Source organism: Leptopilina boulardi, unplaced genomic scaffold (assembly GCF_019393585.1).
Source record: "Leptopilina boulardi isolate dan_hultmark-lab unplaced genomic scaffold, ZJU_Lbou_2.1 LbouV2_172, whole genome shotgun sequence".
Taxonomy (NCBI): Eukaryota; Metazoa; Arthropoda; class Insecta; order Hymenoptera; family Figitidae; genus Leptopilina; species Leptopilina boulardi.
In genome coordinates, this window is record NW_026137721.1 from 499629 (window position 1) to 513672 (window position 14044).

A 14044-nucleotide genomic window follows, 5' to 3' on the forward strand; every position below is an offset into this window, starting at 1 on the left:
AAAACTAATATTAAAAAAATAATAGTTTGAAAATACATTGAAAGTTAATGAAAATATTTTTGTTTGTTCTATAGGTAAGTTGCTGTCGATACTAGAAAACGTTTCACGAAGTACTAGCTGAAAAAAATCAAGGTCCAATAATAATAATGATATTTAATGTAAGTAATATTTCTATGTCTAATTTAAAATTAACGATAAATCATTTTTGAAATTCTCTCTATAAAATGTCATCATAGTAAGTCAATTTTATAGGAAAAATTTTAATTAAAAAATTAATAACGTTCACGGAATAGCCAATTTTAATTTATAAAAAGAACCATCTAGTTTTTAATTAATTTTATTTTTTATTACGTATATATATTAATTTTGTTTTCTCGAAAAAAAAAATTTGATAAGAACATCCTCGTGATAATTGATTTTTATCTTTCTTTCATCAATCACGTTTTAAAAGGGTATATTTAGTTAAAAAGGCAAATGAAGAAAAATTTTTTGTTTCATATTTACTTTCACTTCCACTTTCACTGATTCTAATTTTTTTCCATATTTTATGGAATTCCATTTGTAATAATTATTTTTGAGTCGAATTTTTCATTTGTTCGAATTAGTATTTTGGAGAATTTTCATCTAAAACGATTTTCTATATTACAGAATTTTTATATAACCGAAAATTCACTTCATAAAATTTTTATTTGTTCGAATTTTTATTTATCAGAATTTTTATCTGCTCGAATTTTCGCATTTAACATAATAGGCATTTTAAAGAATTTTTATTGGCTAGAATTTCATTGCATAGAATTTTCATTTTATTCTTTCAGATGAATTTTCATTTGTTCGAATTATGGATTTAAAAAAAACATTAAATTTTAAAATAGATATGACTATAGATTAAAACAAAAAGTTCAAATTTTACTAGCATTTTATTTAGTTTTCTCAAAATCGGCACTTTTAGCCCCGGTCTCTCCTACTATAGAATTTTTACCTAGGCATTTAACAGAATTTCTATAATTTATAGAAATTTTATTATTAATTAAAATATGAGTGAAAATTATAATCAGTGGAAGTGAAAATATAAATTGAAAATTAGAATCAGTGAAAATATAAATAGACCAAAATATATTAGAGCAAGCAACCGATAATGTTTTATATATATATGTAGGTGAAATAAATATGTGACTAAAACATAAAACACATTGTTCCTTGAGCACATAGATAAAGTTTAGCAAAAAAATAAATAAAAAAGAAAGAAAAAAGAAAAAATGAATGGGGAAAAAAGTGGACACGTTAATGGTCGTAATTTTGTTTAACAACTGACGCTTTAGACTCAAGCTTGGAATGCTATTGGCGTGTCATTAATTTTGCCACCGCGTCGGCTCGAGTAACGATTCGAGAACGTAGCACGGGTCGAGTGTCAGGCATGCCTCTTGGTAATTAGGGGTGTTACTCTTGGAGGTTAATGGTCAATCTCACCCAGCATTCTGCGAGAGTTCTGCTTCGAACCTGTATCGACTCAACTTTGTCTGACTTAGTTAGTTAGTTATTTAGTTACTACTTAGTTACTTCGTTACTTAATTGGTCCCTCGATCTCTCTCTCTCTCTCTCTCCCTCTCTCCATATCGATCTTCATAAAATCGAATTTTCATATTTGAGGGAACATTGTCTTAATTCGCTCAAACTGTATTCAAACTTTGACAGTATAACTCAATTATCGTTTGGCATTTTTTTTTTTAATTCCCAGCAGAGAGGAATTGAGAGTAAGCACGTAATGCAAATCGCGCTTTTCTATTAAAGTCTGCCCCCTTGCGGTCAAAATATCGAAGCTTAGGTGGTTAGCTATATATATTCCTTAAATTGGTGAGGCTACACACATACGCATAATGTAATGGCTAAGCCGAATGACGTTCGGAATTGATCGGGCGGGCTCGTGTATCTTTGCGTGAATTAAAGAAACAAACTGAAAACGAACCGTGCGGGCCTCATCCAATGTTTTGACTTTTTTTCAGATAAAGTATATGAGCCAGTTTTTGAAACAATTCACTAACCGACAATATTTTTAAGCTTAAATTTAGAAATTTTAATTTAAATTAGTAATTAAAATACAATTTTAATTTATTATTTAAATTTCATTTTAAATTTTTATAAAATTTAGAATTCTAAATGTTCTCTCTTCGAATGCATAGTTGAATAAATACGAAATTCGTTTTCAATAAATCTTATCATAATTATTATAAATTTTTAATTAAAAAATGTTTTTCTTAAACGTATGGGTGATTTCACGTGAGATTTCAGTCGACCCTTTAATTTCAGCCAAACATAATTTTTTCGTGTTCTGTAGTGAAAAAAAGATACACTAGAACGTCAATCGAGAACACGTCAGTCGAGAACAGAGCAAGGGAACACTTGAAGGGAAGTGGGGAAGCGGGTAGAATTTAGGTTATGACTGACGCCAAAGTCGTACTTGTGATTTTTAAATTTAAGGTGGATTCAGTGCCCCACTAGTGAAAATCCCCTAGATAGAATTCACATTGTTGCGTAAGGCCCTTCATACGGCCCTGAGTGTTTTTATTTTCGAGCGATAAAAATCGCGTCAATCGAGAACAGCACTGCACATTCGTCTGTTCTCGATTGACGTTTTAGTGTACTTTCTTTATGCAAATTTTCGAGTTATAAATTTTCAAAATTTCAGTTTTGTAAATGTAGACAAAAAACTGGATTTTTTTAATTTTTGCCAAGAGAAGAAAAGTTCCAGTTTATCTTTTACTTTTCAATAATGTTAACGAAATTTTTTTTTCATTTTTTATTGACAAATAAAAAAATTTTATAAACAAATTAAGTTTTTTTAAATTGGAATATGATTTTAAAAAAAAAATTTTAAACATACCTGAAAATACTAAGAAATACTAGAAATAACTAAGATTATAGGTTTAAATAAACATTTAAACACTGCGCGCAGCATTGTGCACATTTCTGAAATGTAAAAAAAATTGTTAAATTATTGTTAAAAAATTTTGTTTCATTTTTCATAGTGAAATAAAATTTTAAGGTTTCAAAAAAAATTTTTTTAAATAATTTTTAACAATTTATCAATTTTCTTTTACTATTCAAAAATGTGCACAATGCTGCAAGTGGTGTTTTTTTTAAATACATAAAAATATAAAACTTATTGGCCGACTCTAAATTTTTTCACTAAATCTTCTTCTTATTTCCAGGTATGTTTTAAAAAAATCACATACAAATTAAAAAAAAATTTAATTTGTTTATAAAAAATTGTTACTTTTTTAATAAAAAATGAAAAACAAATTTTTTTGATAACACTATTGAAAAGTAAAAAAAAACTGACATAATTTTTATAAATATTATCTTTATTTATTTAATTTAGTTAAACATAAATAATAATGTGAAACTAAACACCATAGAATATTCTATACAAATTAATAATGTATTAAATTGTGGGTAATTTTAATAGGTATTGACAACAATGTTTACAATTTAAATTTTGAGAATATTCTCATTTTATTTAAAATTAAATCATTTTTTACTTGGACAAGCCCAAAGAAAAAATAATTAATTAATTTACAAAAACAATTTTTCTGATTTAAAAACCTATAAAATATTTTTTAAAATTGATTATTTTATTTATTTATTTTAAGTTAAAACATTTAATCTCTTGACAAAATGTTTTTAAATTTAATATTCTAAAAAATGTAAGCTACTTATAATGTGTAAGCATTTACAAATCGAAAATTTAAAAGTATAATATAAAAAAAAATTATATTTTTTTATAAACTATTAAATAGACATAAAAAATTGATTCAATTTTAAATAAAATGAGAACATTCTTAAGAATTAAATTATAAACATTGTTGTCAGTATTAGGTAAACTTTTAAATTCTAAAATTTTATTATAATATTACAAAAAATATTTTTCAAAAATTTTAACGGCAAAATAATAAAAAGAATTTAATTTTTCTTTTAATATGACTTTGACAAAAGCACATTATTTCACATTACTAATCTATGATTTAACTGAATTAAATAAATAAAGATAATATTGTAATACCGAAATTTTTTTTACTTATTATAAAATAATTATGATAAGATTTATTGAAAACGAATTTCGTACTTATTCAACTATGCATTCGAAGAAAGAACATTTAGAATTCTAAATTTTATAAAAATTTAAAATGAAATTTAAATAATAAATTAAAATTGTATTTTAATTACTAATTTAAATTAAAATTTCTAAATTTAACCTTAAAAATATTGTCGATTAGTGAATTGTTTCAAAAACCGGCTCATATACTTTATCTGAAAAAAAGTCAAAACATTGGATGAGGCCCGCACGGTTCGTTTTCAGTTTGTTTCTCTAATTCACGCAAAGATACACGAGCCCGCCCGATCAATTCCGAACGTCATTCGGCTTAGCCATTACATTATGCGTATGTGTGTAGCCTCACCGATTTAAGGAATATATATAGCTAACCACCTAAGCTTCGATATTTTGACCGCGAGGGGGCAGACTTTAATAGAAAAGCGCGATTTGCATTACGTGCTTACTCTCAATTCCTCTCTGTTCCCAGATTACTCTCTAAATCTGAATCAGTAGAAATTTTACTAATTCAATCAGTACTTTTCATTTTAACTGAAGTTTCAATTATTTTTTGAAATTTACTAATATAATTAGTGAATATATAAGCAATAGAAAATAACTTATGTAAATCAGTAATTTGTATATATAATATAACCTTTAAAATTAACTGTTAAATCAGTAGATTTTGCTGCCGCTGCCATATGTTTATATTACTGATTCAATCAGTAATTGATATTTTACTAATTGAATCAGTAAATTTCTACTAATTATCAGTTACTTAATTCTCGCTATGGCAATTAGTAGATTTCTACTGCTAATCAGTAAAATATGACATTCAGATTTAGAAAGTACTACACCGTCCGAAAAAATTCAACTTTTTTTTTGACCCACATAAAAATCCAACATTTTTGGAAACTAGGACCCAAAAAAAATACCCGTATCTGGCCGTTTTCGGGGTCACTGATTATTAATCTGATGTCAGATTTTCAAAATTCAAAATGGCGGATACAATAAGGCGCTCAAAATTTTAAAAAGTTATTAAATTTTTTTTAAACCTTGATATCTAGGGGTTTTTTGGGTCGCTGATGACGAATCTGATGTTAAGTTGTCAAAATTCAAACTGGCGGATATAAAATAAAAAATTAATAATTTTTTAAAATTTTAAGCGCCATATTGAATCCGCCATTTTGAATTTTGAAAATCTGATATCAGATTAATAATCAGTGACCCTGAAAACCCCCAGATAGCAAGTTTTATAAAATATTAATAATTTTTAAAAGATATGTTGTCACTTTTCATTTAGGAGTTGTTTTCACCCCTAAAAACCACAAACGACTTGATCTAGCAAAACGGCCAGATACGGGTATTCTTTTTTTGGGTCCTACACGGAGAGAAAAATCTGCCTTTTATAGTATAGAAAGGTTTACATTTAATGCACAGAAATTTTCTATGCTACATAGGCATGAAATTTGAGTAATTATAGTACAATCGTATGTCTTTTTAGCATGAAACTTGTCTATGCTGATAAAGTTTGTCATATAGCCTCTTATTACATACTTATTATACTTTTAATCCAACGGCGCCATGCGAAGATCGCACATAACATCATCCTACTATTTTTGCATAAGTTCTATGCTTTTTCGGGGATAGACTCTTGCAACTGGCGATTAGGGCAGTTCCAATTCAGTAAAGGTGGGCGTGGCCTAATCGCCAGTTGCAAGAGTCTATCCCCGAAAAAGCATAGAACTTATGCAAACATAGTAGGATGATGGTATGTGCGATCTTTGCATGGCGTTGTTGCTATTAAACTACATGTTTTGTACTATAGAAGCATATATACTATGCTTTTTTAGTACGGACAAATACTATCCTAAAAATTCTCAAATCTTTGCTCTATTAGTATGAAAAGTTTAAAGAAAAATAGCAGCAATCTATTTCATACTATAAAAGGCAGATTTTTCTCTCCGTGTAGTTTCCGAAAATGTTAAATTTTTTTGTGGGTCAAAAATTGTGTAAAAAAAAATTATTTCATTCAAATACTCGATTACTTTTGACTATTATATAAAATAAATATTTAATTGAACCAAATAATTTTTATTTAAATTAAATAAATTGTATTTGAACCAATAATTTCTGTATTTGAAACAAATACCATTTAATTGAATAATAATTATTTGAATTACCTACAAATAAATATTTATTTCATAATAGTCAAGTAATCGAGTATTTGAATCAAATAAATTTTTTTTTCATACACACATAAAACATGTAACAATATTCATAGTCCAACTGAAGAAATGATTTTAATTTTTTTTTAATTATACGGAAAAATAATTTCCGCGCTGAGCATTTACGCCAACTTCATGAAGGTTTTTTAATTCAAAAAACTATTATATAATAATAATAAAATGCTTGGTCTGTCCTTCTGTCCTAACTTGAAGTTGGCCTTTTCTGATTTCACGTGTTTTTTTGAATAGTACAAGATAGTAATTTAAAAAAATTTATTTTTAAAAATTAATTTTTAAGGTACCAGGGGCCAACGAATACCTATTAAATATTAATTATAAAAATACAGGCCTCGAATCAACTTAAAGACACAAAAAGTGGTTTCAGTCGATTTATATTTCAAAAAAAAGTGGATTTGTTTTTCATTTTAACAAAAATATTTTACAGATTTTTAAATAAAATTTTTTTTTTTTTTAATAACAATCCTTTTCGAAAGGTTAAAGTTGAAATTTTTAGAAATAATTAAATTTCAAAAGATATTGTTAATTTTCAAACAATTATTAAATTTTACAGAACTAAAAATAATTTATCAAATAATTTTTGGAAAACATTTTTTAAATTTTATTGAATTTTCAAAGATTTAAAATTGAGATTTTTTAAATTAATTGAAACTTTAAGTGATTTTTAATTAAAATTTTAGATGATTTCACTAAAAATTTATTAGAAAATGCGGACAAAATACAATAATTTGAAAATCATTTTTAATTGAAAAATGGTTTCAGATAATTGAATTTTCAAAGAATATTATTAAAATAGTTAAAAATAATTGAATTTCCTTAGAGTTATAATTGAAATTATTAAATTTCAAAAAAAAAAATTTTCGATGGAAAATTTTAAAAATAATTAAATTTTAGATGCTTTTAAATTCAAATTATTGAAAATTCAATTAATTTTGAATTCAAATTTTTGAGAATAATGAAATTTTATTTGATTTTAAATTTGGAAAATAATTGAATTTTAGTTCATTTTGAATTGAAAATTTTGGGAAATAATTGAATTTTAATTGAAATTTGAATAATAATTTAATTTAAGTTCATTTTTGATTGAAAATTTAAATAATTAATTTTAAATTGAAATTTTAGAAAATAATCGAATTTTATTTCATTTTAAATTGAAAACTTGGTAAATAATTATAATTTTAAATTGAAAATTTTGGATAATTATTGAATTTTAATTGATTTTGAATTAAAATTTCGAGTAATAATTGAATTTTAGTTTATTTTGAATTGAAATTTTTAAAAAATAATTCAATTTTATTGTGATATTTTTTTTTAAATTATAAACAATTGTTTAATTTCATAAAAATTTTAATTGAAAAATAAGTTTGATATAATTGAATTTGCGATGTATTTCATTAAAATTATTAAAAATAATTAATTTAATGAAGAATCATTTTAGTTCAAAATTTGTTAAATAATTGAATTGAAAATCTGAAGAAGATCTACATTTTATACTAAAAAAAATATGTATTTTATTTACATTTTTTTTCAAATGTAAAAAATAATGTCGCATTTTATTAAAATAAGTCGATAAAAGTCGTATTTTTGAAAAAAGTCGGAAAAAGTCGTATAATTCGAGGCCTGTAAACATATAATTTTCATTATTATTTTTAATATGTAATAATATTCTAATAAATTAAATTATTATTGATAATATTAATCTTTAATTTCTTTATAACAAACAATTAAATACTCAATTTGGCGCGCTTGCGCGCGTTTAATTTTGCATAGTTAACTAAATAATTAAGTTTTCAATTAACTCCTTATAAAAATATTATAAATATTATAAATATTATTATTGAAAATAATTAATTTAACTAACAATAAGATTTGGAAATAAAACCTGATGTATAATAATTTGATTTATGTTCAGCGCATCAAAATACATATAGGGTAAATGCACTAATTGCGGCGAGATTCGAGTCAAAACACCTTTGAAATAGAAAATTCGACATTTCTATTGTATAAACTCAATTTAAGACTTATTAAACTTAAAGCTTATGTTATTAAGATATTAAAAAAAAATTTTAACTCTATAAAAATCGATTATTTAAACAAATATGAGAAATTAAAACTAATACCGTAATTTTCTATTGCGGCGAGTTTGTATCAGTTTCGGTGTATTAATTTCGGTGACCAAAATTACGTGTATTTTGAAGATACTTTGCCCGCCGAAATCGAAGCCAATGGAAATCTTAAAAATGTTTCAATTGCGGCGCGGAAAAAAATTTGATCTCAAATAATTAAATTAATAATTGTTTAAATGTGCATCTTTATAAGTATTTGTATCAAAAAAAGATTGAAATAATTTTTTTTAATCATTTGGCAACAGTTATATTAAATATAATAGTAATAATAGTTATTTTTTATGAACGCGCCGTAATTGGTGCACTCGCCGTAATTAGTACACTTACCCTAAATACGAAAAGGATACTCCGTTCAGTGGTGCAGAATAATTATTTTTTTGAAACTCTGTATTTGTCACTAAAGTATACACTACACTATATTTTCAATTAGAAGTAATTCTCATTCTTTTTATCAAAAGTCACTGAATCAATAGAAACTCTAAAAATAATATTCACCAATTAACCTATATTTTCAACAAGAAAGAAAAACTCAACAATCTGAAAATGAAAAATTTTTATAACTCGAGATTCAAGTTTATTTGTATATATATATATGAATAGATATTGAAACTTCTTTAATTGATGAAACCTTTTTTTTCATCTTTATACCATAAAGTAGCAAAGAGATGTGTTTTTGAAACAAAAATAAAGAATAAACTTATTTTGAATAGATATATAATTATTCAAAATCAGTAATCTGTAGTAAATTCAGTGTGGTATTATTCAATTATTTTGCTTGGAAAAGTGCTTTCAATTAAAAGCACGATGCAGTTTGGCTTTTATAGAAATGTACAAAACCGAGAATCTCTCTCTCTCTCTCTCTCATTGAAATGCGTCTCGTTTGGTGAGGAATGAGTTGAACTATGCGAAATGAAAGAGGCCTGATTCCCTCTTTGGTTTACGTCGTTAAGGGAGGCGAAAATCCGAGTAATTCGTGTACACTATATGGATAGACGGGGGAGACTTCAATCCGATCGAACCTTTCTTCAACGAAGCGAATACGACTTAATCCGTACGTGCTAAGCTCTAGTATAACAGATAGAATAATTGAACCTTGCTGCTCAGCTTACGAAAGGAACTCGGCAGAGTCTTAAGATGCCATCCGATTTCAGGCTGAAAAGGATTAGATTACGATGCAATTGAAAAAAAAACAACACATGTAGAGATGTACTTTGAGTTGAAAAAAAAAAAAATTTCCACTTTAGACCATTTTTCAAAAAGGTGTAATAAATTTTTTTTTTTTTTTGCAACTTTTTTGATGCAATAATATTTTTGGTGATTAATAGTTAGAAGAATATTGATTTACCATGAAAAACAAAATTGTTGTAGTTTTATTAAAAAAAAAATTGGGTCTGGGGTAAAATATAAGGTCCCATGGGAAAGAAAAGTATTTTTTTTTTAATGAGACCACTAATTTTCATTACCAATTTCGCAATTCCATTAAAATTCTACTTTTAGATATGTGGCCAAAATATTGGGCCTTATCACAAGTACTGGGCCCGAACTTTTTACAATTAATTAAATTCGTAAAAATTTTGAAGGGTTTTTTTTTTAAGGTTACAGATTACAATGTCAAAGTCAAGTTTTAAATTGGGCCCAGGACCCAATGTAAGGCCCCACGAAAAAAAGTGTTTTTTTTTAAAAATGAGATCACTAATTTTGATTATCTTTGTCATCCCGTTAAAATTCTGCTTTCAGATATGTCATACACATGGCCAAAATATTGGGCCTTATGTCAAGAATTAAATTGGGCCCGAACTTTTCGGGCAATAATTGAAAGTAAATTCACGAAAATCACTACTTGAGAGAGTTTTTGAAGTCACAGCTTACGATTTTGAAGTCAATTTTTAAATTAAGCCTTGGGTCTAACTTAAGGCCCAATTTTTTAAATTGACATCGAAATCGTAATCTATGATCTCCGAAACTCCCCAAGTAGTATTTATTTCGAATTTACTTAATTGTAAAATAAGTTCGGGCCCAATATTTCATATAAGGCCCAATATTTTGCTCATGTATATCTTGCATGTGTAATCGAACAATTTTTGGCGGAATTACAAATTTGATAATGAAAATTATTAGCCACATTATAAAAAATTCTCTTTTTTTTAAATGTGGGGCCTTACATTGGGCCCCGGGCCTAATTTGAAAATTGACTTTCAATTCGTAATCAATAACCTCCAAAACTCTTTAAGGAGTGATTTTCGCAAATTTAGTTAACTGCAGAAAAAATTCGGGCCCAACATCTGAGATAAGTCCCAATATTTTGGTAATGTGTATATTACATTTTTGAACTCAGATTTTTAGTGGGATTACGAGTGTGGTATTAAAATTAATGGCTTCTTAAAAAACAATTCTTTTACTTACACATGACCAAAATATTGGGCCTTATGTCAAGAATGGAATTAGGCCCGAATTTTTTCCACAATTAAGTAAATTCGCGAAAATCACTACTCAAAGTTTTTGGTGGATTATGATTTCAAAGTCAATTTTTAAATTGTTACGTAATGTAACATAAATAATATTTTATAAATTTTTATAACAAATAATAATAATTAAAAGTTTTATATTTCAAATTAAAATTATAGTTATAAAAATTTAATTACAATTTTAAGCCTGGATTCTCATCCAATAGCTTGGGAATTAATTTTGGTTATCTATTGAATTTTTCTTATAGAAATTGAAAAATATAAAAGGAATACATAAAATAAGGATTAAAATTTGTTAGTCACAACTACATAAAGTGACATTAACAAATTTAGGAATCAAAGGTTGAAAATAATAAGGAAACACATAGGTCAAAAATAATACAATTTTAAAGAATAACCGCCAGCTTTACTACGGCAGTATTCTTTGGAATTGGGAAATTGTGAAAAGTTTTAAAGATTGAAAGAAGTTTTTCAAAAAAAAGAGATAAGATAAAATAAGAAAAATATAATTTTAAAACTTACTTTTTTTTTATTTATTAAAAATAATTTTCCCTAAAGATGCAAAAATATTAGAATGTTGTCCTTCCTTGATATTCAGTAATAAATGTGGAAAATGCACTGAACTTTTTAAGAATAAAATAACTTTTAAAATTTGATTTGAGTACGAATAACTTTTGAAATAATTTTTTGAATGTAAATTTTTGAAAGACTTTTGAATGTAAAATTTTGAAAGAACTCTTATGAGTTAAATTGTAGCAAATGTAAATGTTTTTGTGACTGTTGAATGAATGTAAAATTTTTGAATGTCTTAAAATTTTTGAATGAGCTGCTGACTTACGCAAACATGCGTTTTTAAGGGTCCATCCCCACTCAAAATTTACACTTTTTGTGGGTTGTCCCTTAAAGAAACAGATTTCCAAAAAGTAGGGATAAAATCTCAAAGAAGGAGAGATCATTTATATTTTGCATCTTTTTACAATTAGATTAATTTTTTGTTATAAACAATAATAATTTTTATTATAATTTGTTATTAACAATATTATTTGACTTAATTTACATAACCCTTTTTAAATTTTGGTTCTACGACGATTTTTAAGAATAATTCATTTTTTAGATTTAATTTATTTATAATTTTCTATAATTATTGTTAATTTTAACTAATTTGTATAATAACTTAACCTAACCTACAAATTATAGTTGTAATTATTTAAAATTTTAATTATTTATAATTATTTATTGTTAAATATCAATATAATTTAATTATTGTTAAATTGTATTAAATTTTAATTGTTTATTTATTAATTTTATATAATTTTTATTATTAATTTTACTTATATTAATAATTTTAAACAATAATTAATTATAAATTTTGACAATTATTAGTTTTTATTAAAATTTAATATAAATTGTTGAAAAATATCATTTTAATTATTTATTAATAATAATAATGAAATTAATTATTAAAGTTAATTGTTATTAAAAATTTATATGTGTGTGAATTTTAGTATAATATATATTTTCGGAACCTAGACAAATTTTATTACAAACAGAAGGAATTCTTGGCTACAGGGACTCTCGGACCTGTCGTAAGAAAAACGAAAATAAAAGGAAAAGGACCCCGGCGGTCGACATCTGGAGGATGCACTTGTAGAGTTCGAAAAGATTTTTATGGTTGTATTTTATAATTTTATTGCTTACGGATGTTTCAGTTTCTTAGATTTTTGGAAAAAGTGCATTCTGGTAAATGTTGACCACTAAGGTTTCACGTTTCATTATCTGCTTAAAAAGGCAACAAGAGAAAAAAAACAGATACATTATGAGTCGATGAGTACAAGAAAGAACATGATTTTTTAAATAAACAGATGTTGTTTTTCTTTAAAAAGATAAGAAACGTGGGAGAGAGAAAAAAAATTAAATATAGAGAAAAAATAAGATTGAAAAATGACCAGATGTAACAAAATTAAGCTCAGAATCCAATGTAAGGCCCAATTTTAAAATTGACATCGAAATCATAATCTATGATCTCCAAAACTCCCCCATGTAATGGTTTTTTTTTGCGAAATTACTTAATTGTTATTTAAATTTGAATCAAATATCTGAAATAAGGCCCAATATTTTGGTTGTGTGTTTTCCATGTGTAAACGCAGAATTTTAGCGGAATTACGAATTTGACACTAAAAATTAGTAGTTTGATTTTTAAAAATTAATTTTTTCTACTTTTGGGCCTTACACTACTAGGGCCTCGGGCCGAATTTGAAAATTGACTTTGATATCGTAATCGTAGAAGCTTCAAAACGTCTCACTGTAATGATTTTTGCAAATTTTCCTTAATTCCAGAAAAAGTTCGGGCCCAATATCAGGATAAGGCCCAAAATTTTGTTAATTTTTATTGAACGCCGATTTTTAGCAGCATTATGAATTTGATATTTTAAATTATCGGTCTCATTAAAATAATACTTTTTTCTACATCTGACCAAAATATTGGGCCTTATTTCAATAAATGGACCCGAACTTTTTTTTACAATTAAATGAATTCGCAAAATTCACTACTTAGACAGTTTTTGAGGATATAGATTACGATTTCGAAAGTAATTTTCAAATTGGACTTGGGGCCCAATGTAAGGCCCCACGCAGTAAAAAAATGTATTTTTCTCTTAACTTGTGGTTTCCAAACCCCCCCCCCCCAAGTATTATGAATAATTAACTCATTCGTTTCTTTAATACATCATCTAAATTATCTTAATATTTACTTTTACATTTTTTTTCTTTTTTCATTATATAGTTTACCAAATACTCAATAAAGTTTTCGTTTCATTTATATTTATTTCAAACCTCCTTGAAGTTGACTTCGACGCTAAGCGCCGAAAATTGTTTTTCGCAGAATCAAAAATATTAAAACATTTTTTAAAAAGGTTTTTGGTCTACACACTGCCTTAAGAAGTATTTTTCAAGGTATTATTTGGATTGAAAAAATAAAAAATAAAAATTTGAAATTTTTAATTATGCGAAAAACAATTTTCGGCGCTGAGCGTCGAAGCCAACTTCAGAGAGGTTATTTCAAAACAATTATTTATTATGAAAGAAAAGTTTTATAAAATTTTTGTTATATATTTTTTTATT

The 14044-nt window shown here is 25.6% G+C and overlaps 1 protein-coding gene and 1 long non-coding RNA gene across 2 annotated transcripts in view; one reads left to right on the plus strand and one right to left on the minus strand.

Moving 5' to 3' along the window:
• LOC127277641 (uncharacterized) overlaps positions 1-11863 on the minus strand; it is a 37946-nt gene extending 26083 nt beyond the window's left edge. The window contains exon 1 of the mRNA XM_051298939.1: positions 11447-11863. The gene's annotated coding sequence lies outside the window, so the exon portion shown is untranslated. The remainder of the gene's footprint in view (positions 1-11446) is intronic.
• The window catches only part of LOC127277649 (uncharacterized), a 90752-nt gene that overhangs the window by 53769 nt on the left and 22939 nt on the right, over positions 1-14044 (plus strand). The gene's annotated exons all lie outside the window — the stretch shown is intronic.